General features: G+C 51.9%; 1 pseudogene; it reads right to left on the reverse strand.

The window, feature by feature from the left end:
- Window positions 1-14,262: 14,262 nt before the first annotated feature.
- Window positions 14,263-14,958, reverse strand: LOC146197772 (uncharacterized; annotated as a pseudogene).
- Window positions 14,959-15,518: the final 560 nt, after the last annotated feature.

The raw sequence follows: 15,518 nt of genomic DNA on the forward strand, positions 1-15,518 counted from the left end.
CACATGTCTTACCTAGATGTGGGGTAAATGTACTCACAGGTTTCGCCGGTCGACACGGAACTCACAGGAAGATTATTGGTCATAGCGGACGGGTGAACACTATGGATGCTGTTGCATTTTGTAGCATAGCATAAAAATTTCTCAAGCTGATTTGGAAGCCAAAAGCAATACACACAAAGTCCGCCAGAGGGGAATGTATACATATCGAAATGTATATCTAATTCGATATATTTCGTTTTCGAATATACTAGTCAGTTATAGAGTCGACGCAGTCCGAAGCCGTAGAGCATATGGTGAGACTGGCACGCTATTTCGTTTCTATGCAATATTGCTGTGAAGAAGATAGACAGTGGCGCGAGAGGAGCCCTCGCGCTAAGCTAGCCAATAAATCATTGTTTATCCTGTCGCCACATAGAGTTCCTTACTCTTACCTAGAGGGAAAGCTCTGCTGCCATCTATGGGAGTTTACATGGAGTTTCCAGACGACCAGTTCAGCCACCATGGGCGCTCAAAGCATCATGGGCCGGAGAGCTACCGAGTGCAGAACTACAACTTTTGGTCAAAACTAATGCAAAAATAAACGTTGTTCTACCGCAAATAATGTCCTATCATTCAATATTGTGACTATAAATTTCAAAAATAGAGAGAAATAGCATATCAGTGTGAGATTTATCCAATATAAGCGATGGCTCTTTGTCCTATTGGCTTAGTTTTGGGCAGCACAAATACTAATATTTCGCACTTAACAGGCACACTTTAAGAGGAAAAAAACGTTTTGGAAATATCTATGGTTGTGCAGTTACTTAAAGTTTTTAGTGGCATTTCGTGAAACAGAAACCTTTTATTGGCGACGTCCGCTTTTGCGCCTTCGCTACTATGGCTTTTCTGGTCTATGTACGCACCTTTAGATGATGATGATGATGAAAAAAGAAACGTCATAATAAGCAACTTCATGCATCCGAGAAAACTCGACTGTCCCGCAACAAGTAGCACACCGGCCCATGAGTCTCAGCGCCCATGGTGGCTGAAGTGCAGCGCCATCAGCTTTCCCTCTAGTTAGTGTAAGAAACTCTATGTTGTGCCATGTTGTGCTCTCTTCTTACTTGCCGCCACGTAACATTTTGGTTGGATGTGCGGCGTACGTCATCCCCATATTCGCCTTGGAGCCTCGACGCCATCCGTACGCCGGGACCATCGACCGAGAGCCCTAGGACATCGCCGCGCAGCTTCACCCAGTCCTACCTGCCCAGACCCGACCAGCCGCAACTAGCGCCGCCAGCCTCCAGCCCAGATCTGATGACGAGGCGCTTACACGAATTGACCAGAGACCCGAAGAACCGAAAGACACGCACCCCCCCCCCCCCCCCCGTCCAGCCGCCGGACGCGACTTCGAGCCATCGGTCCCATGGATGCTTTGGTGGCGGATGGCTGAAGAGGGGAGGCGAATCACCCAAGCGACATCGTGGTGGCAAGCGCATCACTCTCTTCTATCTTTTCTTGAAAATCATCACCGCCAGGTCACTACCACCGTCAACCAACCGATCGGGACGATCGCTCGGTGGCCCCGGGAAGTCTTGAGACGAAGATCAGCAGTAGCGCGAGAAGACCCCTCGCGCCAGCTTCGGTCGGGAACCTGGCACAGTCCCACATGTTGTGCCATTGGTCCGCAGGAGCCACTTGACATGCACTGCACATATCACTCGTGTAGATGTCTGGGTTGAGGACGTGTAGCACTGCCGGGGCAAGGAGTGACCCGGTTTGCATTTGCCTTAGGATGACCGCCTCCTCCCGACTAAGTGCCGGGTGAGGCGGCGACATTGTCCATCGAGCTAGGCGGTAAAATTTAGTCACTTCCTCGTAACTGGTTATTCGGGCTTTTGTTTCGAACCACCACTCGGAACGGTCCCTCTCGGGGGCGCGGAAGGTAAGCGCTCACGCCGCCAAATGGGTCGTCGCGTTATGATTCGGTGAGGATGCACAATCTCCCGCGTGCGCCGGGAACCACTTGATGCGGATAGTGTTGCCGCGGTCTTGGAGCTGGAGCTTACTGATGATGGCGCCCGCCGGCGCGCACACTCGCCCTTTGGCAAAGTTGCTCACAGCGTTCCTCGAGTCGCTGAGCAGGGTGCGACACTCGGCCTTCGAGATCTCCAGAGCGATGGCAACCTCCTCGGCGTATGTAGCGTCCGTGCACCGCACGCTCACTGCCGTTCTCTTGATGCTGGTAGCTGCCGCAACGGCCACTGCCACAAATCCTTCTCGCTTGTATTCCGCTGCGTCTACGAACCGGGCGTGCGGGTCCTGGGCGTGTTGTTCGACGAGGACTTTGGCCCGCGCCTGCCGCCGTTCTTGGTTGTATTCGATGTGCACGTTTTTCGGGATGGGGTCGACGTGTATGTAGGCCCACGCCTCATCGCTGATCTCGCACGATTGCCTAATGGGAGCTCGAGGATTGTAACCCAGGGACGTCAGTATACTGCTGCCTGTCTTGGTGGTGGAGAGGCGCTCCATTTGCGCAGTGAGCTGCGCCTCAGCTATTTCTTCTAAGGTGTTATAGACGTCGAGTTGCAGGAGCCGAGCCGTACTCATGGTCCCCATTAATCCCAGCGCTGTCTTGTAAACCCGTCTGATCAGCGTGTTTATCTTCATCCGGTCAATATCCTGCCAGTTGAGGTAGGCCGCAAAGTAGGCGATGTGACGGATCACGAACGGCTGGACGAGGCGCAGAAGGCTATCTTGACGGATGTCTGCCCGTCGTGTCGAGACTCGGTGTATGAGCCGATAGCGTGCATTGCCTTGGTGGTAATCTTGTTGATGGTCTCGTCATTGCGGCCATTCTTGTTTAGTAGCAGGCCTAGGACCCTGATCTTGGGAACTTCGGGGATGCGCTGCCCCGATGCAGTCACGATCTTTATGTGATCGCACTCCCGAAGGGGAGCTCGTTTCCGTCCCGGTTGTATTGGTGTGAGCACAAACAGCTCGGATTTTGCGGGCGAGCACACTAGGCCTGTGCCGTCAAGGTGTTGCTCGATGGCAGTAACAGCTTCTTGGCGCTGCTGCTCAATGGTGGCGTCAGTGCCGCCTGCCACCCACAGGGTAATGTCGTCGGCGTAGATCGTATGCCGGATGCCGATCCCTTCTAGTGCCCTCGCTACCCCGATCATGACAAGGTTGAAGACAAATGGCGAAATGACTGAACCTTGCGGAGTACCCGTGCTGCCGAGCTTGTGTTCGGGGAACTTAAGGTCTCCGGCGGGCAGTTCCATCGTGCGGTTGCTCAAGAAGTATTGGATTGTAATTGTAGCTCGTTACCCCCATGTTGAGTCTCGATACTTGTGCTAATATGGCTGACTGTTTGACTTTGTCGAATGCGCTTTGTAAATCAAGTCCCAGAATTACTTTGCTGTCTTGTGTCTTGTTGTTGATTATTTCTTGTTTGAGTTGTAACATGGCGTATTGTGTGCTTACTCTGCGCCTCAAGCCGATCATCGTACCTAGATATAGGCCTTGCTTTTGCAGGTACTCCAGCTAGCGGTTGGCAACCACGTGCTCCAGCACCTTGCCCACGCAGGACGTGAGCGAGATGGGACGCAAGTTGCCGATGTCCACTGTTGGGGGAGCTTGCCCAAACGCCAGCATTCGTTGTAGTAGCGGGTTAGGTCCTCGATCAATGCATAGTCGAAGTTGCGTAGCATCTTGTTGGTAATAAGATCGGGACCGGCGGCTGAGCGGGTTTTGAGCTCCTGCAGCGCTCCGTACCTCTGACATGCTAATCTCTCGGTCAAGCCACGCGTTGGGCAGCCCCCCGTATGGCGGGTGGGTTTCAGTTGGCGTGTGTGGCAGATACTTGGCTTCCAGGTTCTTGATAAGGACGTCTTTTCCTTGTTGTTGTGTGGTGGTGTGTATGAGGCAGGCCAGGTGATCGTGCTGGTGTGACTTGGTCTTGGTTCATTTAGGAGGGGCCAAAATAGATTCCATGCGCAACCACGATGTAGTTGCCCGTCAGCTCGGATGCAGACTTCGTTCCACTGCTGACGGCACAGGACCTTGCAGTGATGTTGAATGGCCCTGTTTTCGGCCACCTTCTTTCTCAATTTGCGATTCAGCCATTGCCGCTTCCAGCGTGCCTGTATCGAACATTTGGCCTCGATCAGATGGGCCAGACGACTGTCCATAGCTATGATGTCCTCGACCGTTTCAATGGTCTTGGTGGCCGAGTGCACTGCATGGCGGAGGTCTGCCGACCAGGTTTCGATGTCTGTGATGTCTTGCGCTGTGATTGGTCGTCCCTTACGAAAACCGTCCCAGTCCGTCCACTTCTGTGTAATGGTGTTGCCCCGGAATTGATTGGGAATCGTAATTTCGAGGATGTAGTGGTCACTGCCCTGGTCAACGCCGGTGTTTCGCCGTGTTACTTTGCCGTAGTGGTCGTTCTTGATGAATGTAAGGTCTGGTGTGGTGTCTCGAGCTACAGAATTGGCGATTCGGGTAGGATGATTGGGATCCGTGATCAGGGTACACTCGTGGTCCAGGGTATCCTGTAGTAGGTCCCATCCCTTTACCGTGCCTTTCACGTAACCCTACGCTCGATGGGAGCCGTTGAGGTTTCCTCCAATCAGCAAAGTGTTGTCTTTGGCTTGGGTGCTGGCTGCGTGTAGTAAGGTCTTGAATTTCTGTGTTTGGTGCTTTGGGTTATGGTAGATGTTAGCGATGAAGAGGCTGTCTTTCCATTGTTTGCTTGGGATGACTTCGGTGAAGGTGTATTTTACCCTGCTGCGGCCGTGTCTGAGCTGATGTTCAATGAACGTGAGCCTTTGGGCTAGCGTGAGCGCGATACCCAGCGAGGGTTGGATTCGCCGTCACCGTTTCTTGCAGAAATATGATGTCAGGTTTTTTGATTACCGTGGTGATGTGTTGTTGCAGCACTGCTCTCTTGTTGTAACTGTGGCAGTTCCACTGCCAGACCGTAAGGCCAGGTAGCGATCCTACTGTGGCTTGGGGCTGGGACATTGTTGTGATGGAGTTGGGGCTTGCGTCTGTTTTTGGAGATATGGGTGGTTTGCGAATTGCGCAGCAAAGATGGGGCTGCATACTATGGGGTTGAGGGTTTGTTCAATGACGTCAAATTGCTCCTGTATGGTTCGGTAGGACGTGGTGATTAGTTCCTCCAGCCGCGCCAGGCATTGGTCAGTGACGGCAGCCGTGTTGGCGTAGGTGTTGGTGAGCGCTTCAATTTTGGTTTCGATTTGAGTTTCCAATTGGGTTAGGTCCTTATGATGTCGTGATGAGGTGCGTGCTCGTTTCTTGGGGGTTGGGTCAGTGGTTTTCTCCTCTTCGGGCTCGCCTTGTTACATGTCCATTGATTGTGTGCCTTGATGTGATGGCGTGTCGGTGTCCTCGGGGATAACGGCGGGTGACTAAGCTGGGCCAGTGGTTGGCTGAGATCGCCGTGCTTGTAGTTCTTTCTTGACGTCGGCTAGCTCTTGGGTAAGCCGGCGCGTGGTTTCGAACAGCGTCGTGTTGGCGGCACGGAGTTGTTCGAGTTCCTTGTGGTAGGGGCTGGTAGTCCATTCCTGCCAGCTGCTCTGTGTGCTTCGGCCACTAGTGGCGCTGTTAGAGTTTGCGTTGCTGCTTTTAAATTCGCCCTTTGCTGCGTCCGCGCAACTAATTCTGTCATGGGAGCTCGAACGCTTAGCGTCGTGTCTGTTCCTGTGAGATGAGTCACGGCCACGCGACGCTCTTCGGGATCCGGTACGGGAAGCACTGCGCGAGTGAGAGCGTCCAAGACGTTGAAACGAGCTTGAGTCGAGTGCTTGCTTGTGATATTCTTCGGCGTTACGGCGTTCGACTGCTTCCCTTTGCTGTTCTTCGGCGTTACAGCCTTCCCATCGCAGTGTCATGACGATGCGATAAAGATACACTACATTCCTTTCCCTTAAGATTATTAACACAGTAAAGATGTTGGCTAATAATTGATGCCGTAACGTACAATAGGTCGTCGTACACTTGTTTACATCGGTTGGATTGATTCCTGTGCAGCTTGACCTGGACGTGCTGCCGGGGTTGCTTCCACGGTGGCAGGAGAATTCTCTGGCCGCCTGGAAGTAGGAGGGAGCCTGACGTGGTAGTCCGCACTTTTGAGTGGATCAGCTTCGGGTCTCGGACAGGCGCTCTTAAACTGGTTCCGGTGCCTGTGATGGCGCTCACCGTTGTCCAGCAGGACAGAGCACGACACAGGGCCTCTCACAGCCACTACCGTGGCAGCTTTCCACCTTGGACCTGGACAAAAGCTTCTAACGTATTTGCATCACCGACGCGAAACATTTTAGTATCTGGCCGTGGCAGCTCAGGCGCGTGATGCCTAATCGGGTGAAGCCTGTCCAACACTGTCCTAAACCTACGCCCGAACATCAACTCTGCCGGAGATTTTCCCGTGATGGCATGCGATGTCCCGTGCTGTTTAAACAGGAACCGCGAAACCTTGCACGGCGTGGACCTTTCCTGCTGCTTATTTAAGGCTTCTTTAACTTCTCTTACCCTCTTCTCCGCCCTGCCGTTGTCGGCGGGATGATAAGGCTCAGCGAAAACGGAACGCACACCATTACTCTTAAAAATGTTTCCACCTCTGAGCTTGTGAAGGCTGTGCCATTATCTCAAACGATAACATCTGGTACGCCATTGGCCACGAACATCTTTCTTAAACTGGTGATAATCGCCATAGTCTTCATGGAAGGCATGATTTCGACCTCTGCCCAGTTGCTATATGCGTTTACTACTACTAAAAAAACGCTACCGCGTTAATACTTCTCCCTTGACGGGGCCCGCGACGTCAATGTGCAGTCGACTCCAAGGTTGATCTGCTTAATCCGAAAATGCACTGGTGCCTTCGGATCGGCTTGCCGATTACTCCGGCATGGTTGACAGTGCCGCATAAATTCCTCGATTTCGTAATCCATCTTCGGTCACCACATGAGTCCTCTAGCTGAAGATTACATGGCACTCATCCCTGTGTGATTCGCATGCAGAAGTAGAAGCACCCTTTCTATAGCTGTGTTTGGGATGACTACGTGATTCCCCACAGTACGCAATCACGATGCAAAGACAATTCCGTTTTCCTCACCTCGTAAGGCGTGAACTTGCTGTCCATTGGCGTTGAAGGCCAGCCACAGAGCAGCCATTCCTTTACCGCGGATAGGATTTTGCCCGTCTTGATCAGCTTTGCGATTTCCGCCGCCTGCAGCGGTGCGTCATCGGCAGCTTCTAACAACAGGATGTCTCCAGGTGGTTGTGGCTAGTCTTCGTCTCCCGGAGCTGGAAGATGACTGAGTGCATCGGCGTTGGCGTTGTCTTCACCTCATCTGTACTCCAAGCGATTGTTATATACAGACAACAAAATCCAACAAAGCATTCTGGATGACACAACTTCGGGAACTCGCTTTTCTGGGTTAAACAAGCCGATTAGCGTGTTGTGATCGGTTATGATCGTAAATTCTCGCCCTGCCAGATACCGGTGGAGCCTCCTGTTGCCATTAATATATATATATATATATATATATATATATATTGTAAAGAAGACAAAGAACAAACAACGCTGCGGCATCGCCATCATCATTGCTTGTCTCCGGCGCCCATCTCTCTCGCGCTAAAGCTGTGCCCTGCGGCTGGTAATTCGATCCTGCTGTGCCCGAATTACTGCCAGCGCTGGACGTTCGAACAAGCTATTAAATCCACATTTCACTTGGTGGAGGTGCTGGGTCACAATAACTGGGACGACAATCGTAAGCTCAATAATGTCATCTTTTACTTGAGCGACGTCGCTAATCTGTGGTTTCGAAACCACGAATCGGACTTTACCACCTGGGCGAATTTCAAAACAAAATTTTCTGATGTCTTTGGCCGCCCCGCTGTCCGAAAACTCCGCGCGGAACAGCGTCTCCGGTCGCGACTGCAACTGCCTGGTGAAACGTTCACCAGTTACATTGAGGAAATTGTTGATTAGTATCACCCCGTTAACCCGACCATGACCGAGGCCGTTAAGATACGTCATGTCCTCATAGGAATTGATGACGGCGCTTTCAACATGCTCGTCGCCAAAGGCCCCACTACGGTCGAGGAAATCTACGACCTCTGTCAAAGTTACGACGAACTCCGCAAGGAGCGTGTTTTGATTCGCCAGCCTCAAGCACCACTTGCTGGACTAGCCGCGGAGAGGGAGTCATCTAGCCTCTCTGAAGACATCAAGGCTTTTGTACGTCAGGAGGTCGCGCGACAACTGTCCTTGCAGCCATATGTTAAGGAGCCGTCACCAACTGGCCTTGTTCCGGAGCTTCGCCGTGCAATCCAGCATCATGTTTCTGAAGTCGTCCCTAATCCTGCTCCTTAATCAGCTCCGGTCGCACCCTCAATACCGTTCCCCACGCCCACAATTTCATCGTCCGGTGTTGCGCCACTGAGCTACGCCCCAGCATTCGCGCCGGCTCCTCCTCATGTATTGCGTCGCACGTATGCCGAAGTTACTTCAAGTCCACCTCCTGAGCCAGCATGTGCCTCTGCTTCGCCCCCTATGCGTTCGGCACCAACAGCTTTTGCTCCTCCCTTGCGTCAGACACCATCTCCATGGCGCACTGCAGACAACAGGCCTATTTGCTACCACTGCGGCATCACTGGGCACACTACACGCTACTGCAGGCGCCGAATAAATATGGCCTTTGCTGCATGGCCTGTGCCACCTTATTTGGCCCCCCAGTTCCCCGTCCCATCGGGTCCTCCAACAGCATCCCCTGACCCTCCGGACTTCCTGCCTCGTCATTCGCCTCACCACGTCGCCGCTACACTTCGTCAATGCGCCGACGACCCGCTACTCAGCCGGAAAACTAACCGCCGCAGTTCGCGAGGCACGAACTGCGTATTCGACAGAATTTCAAAGTCCTCGTCTTAATCCCGCGAATGTTACTGCTGTCATCGTTGAAGGTGTTCATACTCTTGCGCTCGTAGACACCGGTGCCGCTGTATCAGTTATCAGCCAAAAACTCTGCCGCTCCCTCGGAAAGGTGACTACACCTCTCGAGGGACTATCGCTTCGTACCGCATCCGCTCACACTATACAGCCGACAGCTGTCTGCACTGCTCGCGTCGTCATTGCTGCAGCCTTGTACATCATCAAATTCTTCGTTCTCCCCACACGTTCTCATGACGTCATTCTCGGCTGGGATTTCCTGTCCAAGCATCATGCTATCATTGACTGCGCCAATCCTCAAGTACAGCTCATTGAACCAAGTGATGCACCGTCTGATGTCCTGCTCCAAGAGTCGTGTCCTCGTTTTGCGGCCAAACTCCTTGTAGCTCATGACACAACCATCCCACCCATTAGCGCTGTTCTGGTTCCCCTCACTGCCCCTTTTACCAACGCCACTACAGTCCTCTTTGTGCCCTCTAACGTTGTCTGCCGCCGCCGCCACTTACCGCTGCCGTTTGCCGTCCTTGACATGAACAAAGGCGCTTGTACACTTCTGGTAGCCGATCCTCTTGCATCTCCCGCTATGTTGATCGAAGGGGAGTGCCTCGGCCGCATCGCGCCCGTGGACCTTCTGTTCGCCTTTGATGATGTGTCATTCCCTGTTTGCCAAGTTGATGCCTTGACTCCAACTCGTGTGGCTTCAGATCCGCTACAGCGGGACCTTTTTGGCCATTCTGAGGACAGCGCTCTAGAACCGCGCCACCGCGAGCAACTTCTTGACCTCTACACCAATTCCCCGCCTCCTTTGACATTCCGCAATCTTCCTTGGGCTGCACGACGACCATTTCCCACCTCATCGACACTGGCGCTCACCCACCTCTCCATCAGCGGCCGTATCGGGTGTCCCCGACAGAGCGCCGTGTTATTGCCCAACAAGTCGATGACATGCTGCAACGCGGAGTAATTAGAGAATCCTGTAGTCCATGGTCGTCTGCTGTTGTCCTAGTTAAGAAGAAGGATGGCTCCATACGATTTTGTGTTGATTATCGTCGCCTCAACAAAATTACTCGTCATGATGTGTACCCCCTCCCACGTATCGACGATGCCCTAGACAGCTTGCTAGGCGCAGAATTCTTTTCGTCACTTGATTTGCGCTCTAGGTATTGGCAGGTGCCCATGGCAGAGGAGCATCGCGCTAAGACCGCCTTTATTACTCCAGACGGACTAACGAATTTAATGTTATGCCATTCGGACTCTGTAACGCCCCATCCACATTTGAAAGAATGATGGACACCTTACTGCGTGGCTTAAAATGGAACATCTGTTTATGCTACCTCGGTGATATCGTCGTCTTTTCAACCGACTTCCCGACCCACCTGACTCGACTTCGCAGGGTCTTCACCTGCCTAACCCGCGCCGGTCTTCAACTGAACCTCAAAAAGTGCCGCTTCGGTGCCCGCCAGCTCACAATACTCGGACATGTTGCGTGCAAAGATGGAGTTCTGCCTGATCCTGAGAAGCTGCGCGCCGTTGCTGACTTTCCGAAACCGACCACTTTGAAACAACTGCGAAGCTTCGTGGGCCTCTGCTCCTACTTTCGTCGTTTTGTTCGCAATTTCGCAACCATCATAGCCCCCCTTACACAGCTCATGAAAGGCACCCCTAACCACTCCGCTTGGTCGCCAGCCTGCGATGATGCATTCGCGACGTTGCGCACTGTTCTGACGTCACCGCCAATCCTTCGCCATTACGACCCTACTGCACCGACAGAACTTCACACCGATGCCAGTGGTGTCGGCCTTGGCGCCGTCCTCGCCCAGCGCAAACCTGGCTTCTCCGAATACGTTGTCGCCTACGCAAGCCGTGCTCTTACCAAAGCCGAGTTCAACTACTCCGTTACCGAAAAGGAGTGCTTAGCAATCGTGTGGGCTATAACGAAGTTCCGCCCTTGCTTATATGGCCGCTCCTTCGAGGTAGTTACAGATCATCACGCTCTCTGCTGGCTCGCGTCTCTCAAGGATCCGTCTGGCCGTCTCGAGCGCTGGGCTCTCAGGCTTCAGGAATACGACATTCGTGTAGTGTACCGCTCTGGACGCAAGCACTCTGACGCCGACGCTCTTTCTCGGTCACCGGTACGTTCGCCTAACTCATCATCCCCTCCTCAAGCATCCTTGTCAGCACTTACGTACATTGAGGATATGCCTTTCGAGCAAAGACAAGATCCTTTGGTTTCTAACCTGCTAAATATCCTAGGCACTACTTCTGCGGCTATGCAGCCTCGGGCCCTCCGCCGACAGGCCTCCCATTTTACCATTCGGGACGGCCTCCTCTACCGAAGGAACTACAACTCAGATGGCAGAAAATGGCTTCTTGTCATTCCGCGCCACCTCCGCTCCGAGGCTTGTGCCCACCATCACACTGACCCGCAAAGCACTCATGCCGGCGTCCTGAAAACCTATGATCGAATTCGTCAGAGGTATTACTGGCGGGGAATGTACAATTTCGTACGTCGTTACATTCGCTCTTGTACCGCCTGTCAACAACGCAAGATTTCTCGCCACCCCGCTGGCCTTCTCCAGCCTTTACCGTGTCCAGCTCGCCCGTTTGATCGCGTGGGAATCGACCTTTATGGTCCGCTACCATGCAGTACCGCCGGTAATCGATGGGTAACAGTCGCCGTCGACCACCTGACCCGCTACACGGAGACTGCTGCACTTCCCGCGGCGACAGCCCGAGAAGTAGCCCATTTTCTTCTGCACCACTTCATTCTTCGACACGGTGCCCCTGGCGAGCTACTCAGTGATAGAGGTCATGTCTTTCTTTCCGAAGTAGTCCAAGAGCTCCTCTCGTCTTGCAGATCAATACATCGGGCTACAACCGCGTATCACCCGCAAACCAACGGCCTCACGGAGCGTTTCAAGCGTACGCTTGGGGACATGCTCGCAATGTATGTTACATCTGAATCTGGGAGCTCCAACTGGGACCAGGTACTGCCATTTGTAACGTTCGCGTACAACACTGCGACCCAAGCAACAACTGGTTTTTCGTCCTTCTATCTCTTATACGGCCGTGAACCATCTTGTACTCTGGACACAATTTTGCCATACAATCCAGATGCCTCTGAGTACAGTACTTTGTCCGATATTGTACAGAAGGCCGAGGAATGCCGTCAGCTAGCTCGCACGTTTACCTCCAACACTTAAGGCTATCGCAAAGACCAGCATGATAGCGATACCCCTGCTCCAACGTTCCTGGCCGACAGCTTCGTTTGGCTATGCGTTCCAGCCACCAGCAAACTAGAAACGAAATACCACGGACCTTATCGCGTCTTGGAACGCACATCCCCTGTTAACCACACCATCGAGCCAGTCACCCCTTCTTCCGACCACCGCCGCCGTGGCCGTGAGGTTGTCCATGTTAGCCGCCTCAAGCCGTATTACAACCCTCTGGTCGTCTCTTCTCCGTGAGTCGCCAGGATGGCGACTTCTTCACGCGGGGGAAATGTAAAGAAGACAAAGAACAAACAACGCTGCGGCATCGCCATCATCATCACTTGTCTCCGGCGCCCATCTCTTTCGCGCTGAAGCTGTGCCCTGCGGCTGGTAATTTGATCCTGCTGTGCCCGAATTACTGCCAGCGCTAGACGTTCGAACCAGCTATATATCTTTTTACGCCAAACACCACAGCCAATCCCTAGTTATCAATTCGGGCATAGTTTCGCTCACGATAGACAAGAGTTCGAGCAATAGGCTGCTCTTTTCCATCATCTGCACGATGGGAATAGTGCCCCCCCACTACCCCAACAGGAGATGCGTCGCAACACAAAATCAAAGGGCGCTTGCTATCATAAGGAGCTAGTACAGAGTCGTAGCTGAGCAATTGCTTTAGCTTGTCAAAGACATTGGTGTTCACCTGTCCGCTCCCATTCATGGTCACGATCGAGGAGTCTGTACATTGGTTCGCCCGCTTCAGTCTTTGCCTTGAGAAAACGGCTGTAAAAATTAAGCAACCCCCAGAAGGCTTGCAGCTCTCTCTTGGTCTTGGGCTGCAGTCTTGGTTTGGCTGGGGTGTATGCCTGCGTTATCAATCTTGTGACCAAAAAATTCTGTGCTTGTTTGTTTGAATTCACGCTTTTCTTTTACTCTTAACTGTGCCTTCTGAAGACGCTCTAGCACGGTCTCAGATCGCTCGGCATGCTCCTCGTCATTACTTCCAGATAACAAGATGTCATCAAGATAAGCTTTCAGCCGGGAATGCCTGCTAAGAGTGTGTCGATGACGCGTGTAACCACCCACGGAGCCACTGAAATTCTAAACGGTAGACGTTTAACCTTGAAAAGTTCTTTTATCGTGTTAACTGTGACCACTTCAGCCCACTGGTAGTCTAGCGTAAGCTGTTGATAAGCCTGGGCTAGATCTAGCTTAGTAAACCAGTTGCTTGATCCCAAAGCAGTCACAATTTCCATTGTAGTGGGCAGTGGGTACCCGCTGTTTTTTAGAGCCTTGTTTACAGTGCTACGATAGTCGCCGCAGAAACGCAAAGTGCCGTCATGTTTTCTTACCACTACCAGTGGCATAGCCCAGTTTGAGTATTCGGCGGGTTTTCATGCGCCTTGTTGCACCAAGCGGTCAATTTCTTCTGCCACGGCATCCTTGAGTGCCAGTGGCACTGGTCGACTTTTGAGAACACCGGCTGGGCGTCGTCTTTCAGTTCGATATGAACTGGGGTCCGTTGAAGCCACGAAGATCAAGTTCAAGTTCAAGTGCTTTATTTTTCCGTTTGCAACATACAGTTTAGAATGAACAGGTTCGAGGATCCCTGCGAAACACCTCACAAAATTTTGAAGGCACCTCTTGCACATTCATTAGTTGGATTCCTCGCAAACCAATGCCTAATGGAGCAAACCAGTTTCGTTCAATAAGGCCTTGCCTCTTTACTACCAGCAATGCTAGCTTTGCCTTTCGGCCTTTGAATTCCACAAAGACTATTGCACGACCCAAAACAGGTAACGCCTCTTTGGACCATGTTACGATAGTTGATCCAGAATCTTTGAGCGGAATTTTACACCCATGTCCCTCGATTGCTCGAAATATGTGCCTTCACTCACAATTCAGCACGACTCTTCAGAATCGACCTCCATCGACACTTCATACCCTTCAATTGGCACTTGAACAATGAACTCCTGCTCATCCTGCTCATTCACTTTGCAAAGTGAAAATAATGCACTCATTTCGTACACGCCCTTGTTTGTATTTGCATGGTCTTCCGGGCCTCGCTATTTCCGTCTTTTTAATGACAAGCGTTTGCTAGTGACCAACTTTTATGCATTTGAAGCATGTCGCTTTTCTGAAACGGCATAAATGAGGAGCCTGCTTACCCTTCCACCGGTAGCAGTTCCAGCTCTCTCTAGTGAAGGCTTGCTTCCGGTGGGTTACTTGTATCACGCCCTGGTTGTCCACTGTTTTATTTGGGCCATGCTTCCGTATGTCTTGCTGTTGCTTAGCTGTTGCTTCTGCGGTCGCGGCCGAGTCGTACGCAACCGTAAATGTAAGGTCGCTTTCTGCGAGTAGTTGCTGTTGGACTCTTTCGCTTTGGATACCGCATACAAAACGATCCCGCATGATGATGTCTAATGGGAGTTGCTTGCCGCTGAAACATCAGTCTTCGGCCTGCTTCCGCAGCGCCGTGACGTAGTCCGCAACCGATTCCTCGGCAGCCTGGTTTCTTCTGTAGGATAAAAATCTTGCGTACAGCTTTGGATGCAGGTGGTTGCGAACCGCTGTCTTAATTTTGTCGTAAGTTGCTGTTGTCGGTCTTGCTGCCTTCACCAAAGTTACGATGAGCCCGTACGCTTCTTCGCCGCAGCAACTAAGCAGGACTGCCCTCTGCTGCTCTTCCTTCTTTATCTGGTTCGCTTCGCAGAACATTTCCAGGCGCTCGACGTATTCGTCCCATGACGCGTTCGTGCCGAGATGGTACTCGCCGATCCTGCCGATGTCCATCGCCGGCCGTCACCGTCGCCGCTTCGTCGCCAGCTGTTGTGACTCAGTCGGACGCCAGGGTGGAACTGAACAATCTTTATTGATGCACAGTCGTTTTTAAAGCATGAAAAACAAGTGATAAGCCCACCGCTACTTGCGTGGCTGATACGTGATGGCACAGGAAATGCAGTGTGTCATGACGATGCGATAAATATACACTACAAGTAGTCTCACGTCAATAGACTGTGTATTGACAAATGTCTATGATACCAGCAGACTTTTGTCTATAGACTGGCCATAGACTATGTCTATAGACCTGTCACGGTGCTCTCATGTACAATGTGTGGGAGTACATTTCTTGGCCTACTTCATTTCTACAGCACTCGCGCGCATTATCTGTAAATTACCAATTTCTAAGTGTCGCATGTAATATCACGTAGGCATCGGACATATATGTAGCCAATATTGGGGCATCATTTTATTTTGTTAAATATATAAAATATTTATGCCCCCTTCACAAGTGTATATTCATGGCTAATGATTATCTTATTTCTGCAAGTATGAGCAGGTAAAAGGGCACA

Source organism: Amblyomma maculatum, chromosome 3, assembly GCF_055883805.1.
Source record: "Amblyomma maculatum isolate TAMU_Amacu chromosome 3, ASM5588380v1, whole genome shotgun sequence".
NCBI lineage: Eukaryota > Metazoa > Arthropoda > Arachnida > Ixodida > Ixodidae > Amblyomma > Amblyomma maculatum.